General features: G+C 37.6%; 1 pseudogene; it reads left to right on the top strand.

Annotated features, from left to right (window-relative positions):
• The first annotated feature begins 3,950 nt into the window (after positions 1-3,950).
• On the top strand, positions 3,951-4,877 carry LOC113834183 (annotated as a pseudogene).

Genomic DNA, 4,877 nt, shown 5'->3' with positions numbered 1-4,877 from the left:
AGTCTGAAGTGACCTTAGAACTTTGTGATTTGGCAAAATGATAGAGAAGATAGAGAACGCAAACATATATAGGAAACAGAGAATGTTTAATTTACAGCTTACACTCAGCACATTTTCTCTCTGATGAACTGAAATTAACCAGGGCTTTTTGATGTTTCTGTATTGTTTTATGTACTTACATAGTTATAAATGCAACTTTTTTTTTTACTTCTACATTTTTATGTTTACAAAAGAATTTTAACAACAGGAGTAAATAATATTTGACATAAAATAATGGGATATTGGAGGATACAAAGTTTGAGGCTCTAGTATATAAAACTCAATTATGTTTTTATCCGGTAATTCTCAATTTTTCTCTAAAAATATGTATAGTAAAGTAGATACACATGTAAATTTTACTTAAATATTTCACCAAATCTGTTTGTTCCCTGCTTGTCCCTCTGCACATGTACACACACTTTTTTTTTTTTTTTTGATTTTTCAAGACAGGGTTTCTCTGTGTATCTTTGGCTGTCGTGGAACTCACTCTGTAGATCAGGCTGGCCTTGAACTCACAGAGATCCACCTGTCATTGTCTCCTGAGTGCTGGGAGTAAAGGTCTGTACCACCATGCCTGGCAATTATTTATTAATGTGACACCATTTGAAAATTAGTGGCAGAGGTACTGATGGTCCACCTCTAAGTAAAATGTGCATTTTCTAAAACAAGAGCATTCTCGTTAGAAAGTAAACAATTTCCAATAAAAAATCATGCATTGTCCTTAACGGTGCTTTATTGATTTTTTTAAAAAAAAAAACTTTTATTTTCTATTAAGGACCCCACTAGTAAACACACATTGTACTTAGCAATTCTGTCTTTTGGATAAATTTTCTTTTCCTATGATGCTGTTTTTGACAGTTGCTCAGCTGGAGTTCTCTTGTAGTTTCATCTTATTTAATTTTTTTCCTGCCCCTACTATTTAACTGGCTTCTCTGTTTCCTGCAATGGAGTTGGAGGGTTTTGATTAGATTCAGGTTAAGCATTTTTGATAGTGATACTTTAGGAACAGTTTTTATCTCATACTGCATAATATCACTTAGAAAACACTAAGGTGTCTACCATTAAGGATGCTAAGTGGTCATGGAGTTAAGAAGATACATTTTCATCATTTTTTAAAGTGTTTCTGGGTGGTTTTACTTAGGACTCGTTTGTTCTTCCCCAGTATGTTTTTCTTGGAGATTATAGAATGCTTTGATGATTCTTGCCTAAATAATGAACCAACTTCTAATCCTAATTAGGATCAGAATCAAGTCCTATGTCCCTTAATGGATAAAACTAGGCCGTCTCCTGGTCAATAGCAAGGACATTTGATGCCTTCTTCTGTTCCTAGTCTTATACACTAAAGAGATGCAAAAACAACTTACCTACTTAAGAACCTTGATGTGTGTATCTGCACGCTTTTCGATTTCTTTTTATTGGAGCTAGGAAGTCAATGCAGATTTATTTGGTCTTATTATTAGGTCTGCATATATAAAGTCAGGAGACACATAAGAGGAGAAGTGGAAGAAAATAAAGTAGAATAGGAAGAAACAAATCAATCTTATTAAGAAGAACTCTGGATTGGAAACAAAAGTTCTTATCAACAGTTGTTACTTTTTGCTTGACAAGGACAGTGTTCTTATGGAGAGTTAAATTTTCAGATTCAGAAAGCCCATTTACGAAATGATTTTGATAGAAGCATCTGATTGGGCAAGGAGCTAAGCAGAAACAGTTTTTAAGTGCCTCTCAGGCTTCTGTCTTGCAAATTCAAGCTAAGTCATCTTGAAATGATTAGCTCTTTTAATAAAAGTCATGACTATAAAAATGGTATTTCTTTTATTTTCATAAATTGAATCTAAATTATTTACACAAACGAGTTTTGATTTCTCTACCGTTTTGAACCTCTTCAACATTGAAACATTTTCATTGTTTTGAAGATGAACTTTATTTTTGAAAAACAATTGGAATTTGTGAACTAAGCTTGGTGACTAAGAACCATGAAATAAACAAAATAATAACCAATTTGGTAACAACAGAATATTTTCGCTAAAAGTACACAAAATATGGCAGCGGATAAAGGACCAATTATTGTGTCATAGTTCACAACTATTTACAAATATCAAATGCTCATGATTTATATAATTTATTGGTTTACTATTTACTTAATAATCATATAAGACAAGCATTATATTTTCATTATGACTGTTGGAAAAGTTGAAAAAGCTTTGCTGTATCTTGCCATTGGAAACTAAATAGGTCTCCCTCAGTTCTCTTTCCTGTCTGTTCCTGTTCATATCATCTTTGTCTCTTTAATTCTGTTATCCTTGCTCACAAACATCCTGTTTGTGGGCATGACTCATGGCTTAAGCCCAACTTGTATCCATGAGAGCATTATATAATGGGTGCCCAGGATTTAACATTTCACATTGGCTTTCTTCTGCCAATCAGGACCACAGTCTTATTTTTCCCTTCTTTGTAGAGTAGTCACTGATCCATTAATTATACTTTTATTAAATATCGGTTACACACAAGACGATGTACTAAAATATGAAAATGATGGTGAGATCTTTCTTAATTGAAAGGAGTATAGGCTAATTGTCATGGCTTCCAAGTAATAAGCAGTAATTTAATAAAATATGATAAAGTATAATTATATTTTAGTTTCTTAGACAACTCCATAGCTGACAAATGTTCATTCCACTGCTTTTTGTTAATGCTATTTCCTCTTTCCATTCTAAAAATAAAATAAAGTTGATGCTGTGTGGTGTCATCAATCACTCTCCACCTTCTGTTCTGTCATTAAAGTAGGGTCTCTCATTTAAACCCAGAGCTCACTCATTGAGCTAGTTAACCTAGCCAGCTTGCCCCTGGTATTCCCTGCCTTCACCTCCAGAGCATTGGTATTATAGGGGGCTGCTAGCCACACCTGACATTCCTATAGGTACTCAAGATTCAAACTCTGGTCCTCATACTCATGTGGAAAGTGCTTTACCCATTCTCAATTCTGTATTTCTATAGTTTGTTTAAAAATTAGACATCTTAGACTACTTGACTCCCTCAGCTGACCATTACCCAACTTAAAAAAAAAAAAATCTAAACATTTTCTCTCTCTGGATTATAAGGGTATCATGTGAAGGCAGTGGGGTCATTTTCATTTTTCTTTGGTAACTGTGCGAACTAGAGATGTCACTTTCCATGTGAGAATCCACTTATTGTGGGAAGTGTCAAAATATTCAGAAGTGAATAGAAATTTGTTTTATCTGAGAGAGCAAAGAAACTATCCCTGAGCTGTTCGTTTATTTGGGGATATGATTTGAGTTACAAGTCCTAAGGGAATTATTTGCTTAGTTTTTTGTTGTTGTTTGTTTGTTTGCTTGTTTGTTTGTTTGTTTGTTTTTCTTGTTTGGTTTTCTATTAGATTGTATTTTGATATTTTTAACTTGTGGTTTGAGTAGATTCTATGAGATTACAAGGTACATACACTTTTTTTTCTTACTCTTTGGTAAAATATCAAGCATACTATTAGAACATTAGAAACATTATTAGTTCTTAAAACATCTTTAGAAATGGGTGTTCAATTTTTTTTCCACTGTGGCCTCTGAGCATTATCTCTTAACTTTCTTTGGTATATGTTAAAGATACACATGATGTATTGATAACTATTTGTTCCAAACCTACCTGATTCCTGGATGTTTAAAAACTTACTGGTCTGGAGACCCTGATGTGCTCCCCCCCCCCCCCCCCCCCCGACCCCCAGGAGCAGCTGCCTCCTCCTTTGCCTGTTTGTCTTTGTGTCTGTCTGACAGTTAAGAGAGTTTGTCTTCACCCCAGAACTCAGCCTCCTGAGGACACAGAACCCAATACCGCCACCCCCCCATTACCCATGGCAGGTTACTTGCCCCTCCCAAAGGCTATGTCTCTCACCTCCTTAACTTGTGACAGCTGGGTATCCAGAGCCAACCCTGCATCCTAAACCCTGATAAGTTCCAGGATACCTGCCCATGTACCTGCTTCTGAGCCTGTCTTCATTCTCTTCCCCTCCCTGGGCCCCATAGCCCCAGGGTCTCCTGTTCCCATCATGTGACTGCCAGGGTTGCCCTCTGTTCAATTCCTAGGGTAGATTAATTAATCTATCAAGATTAAATTTCTAGTCATCAGAAGGTTGAATGAGTGAAACTTTCCTAGCATGGAAGACCTATAATGGGTTTGAACTAGACTCTGGGACTGGACAGCATGTGGGGTCAGGCTATTGAAGAGAACAACTATTTTGACTGTCTGTGCATCTGTGCTGTGGTGCCTGCCGGCAGCTTCCTGTCCACCTCATAAACCCTGGGACCAGAAGGTGCTCCATGTCCTCCACCCACCACTGTGGTTGCACCTGCTGTCCATCTGGCCTTTGGGAGATGGCAGTACAGGCTACACCTGGGTTAGTGGCCATGTGCTACAGACCTGGCCTCCCGTCTTCCTTTATGAATTCTCCATCCTGGATGCCAATCTCCAGACTGTCCTTTGAGTGGTAGTAGGGCTTTGCTGGACTTTGTGGCTGTGGTAGAGACACCAACTGAGGCGAAGACTAAGGAAGAATCTTGAAGTGTGGGCTATATTATCAAGCAGTAGCCCTCACAGATACTCTAGACATGAGAGTGAAGGCTGTGAGGTAGGGAGCTACATTTCTCATTGATTATATGTTCTTGAAGAAGCAAAGAGGCGATGGGCCCTCTCCCATGACCAGTTGGAAGCCACCTCAGGATGAGGAGACCATCACCTCAAACAGAATTCAAGATGCTCACCAGCCCTGTGCTTTTGTTCCTAAGGCAACCCCTTCTTTGAAAAACAGTGCAGCAGACAGACAGGGGTGA

Source organism: Cricetulus griseus, chromosome 2 (genome assembly GCF_003668045.3).
Source record: "Cricetulus griseus strain 17A/GY chromosome 2, alternate assembly CriGri-PICRH-1.0, whole genome shotgun sequence".
Lineage (NCBI taxonomy): Eukaryota > Metazoa > Chordata > Mammalia > Rodentia > Cricetidae > Cricetulus > Cricetulus griseus.
The sequence above is the reverse complement of the archived record's forward strand: the minus strand, read 5'-3'. Positions and strand labels throughout refer to the sequence as shown.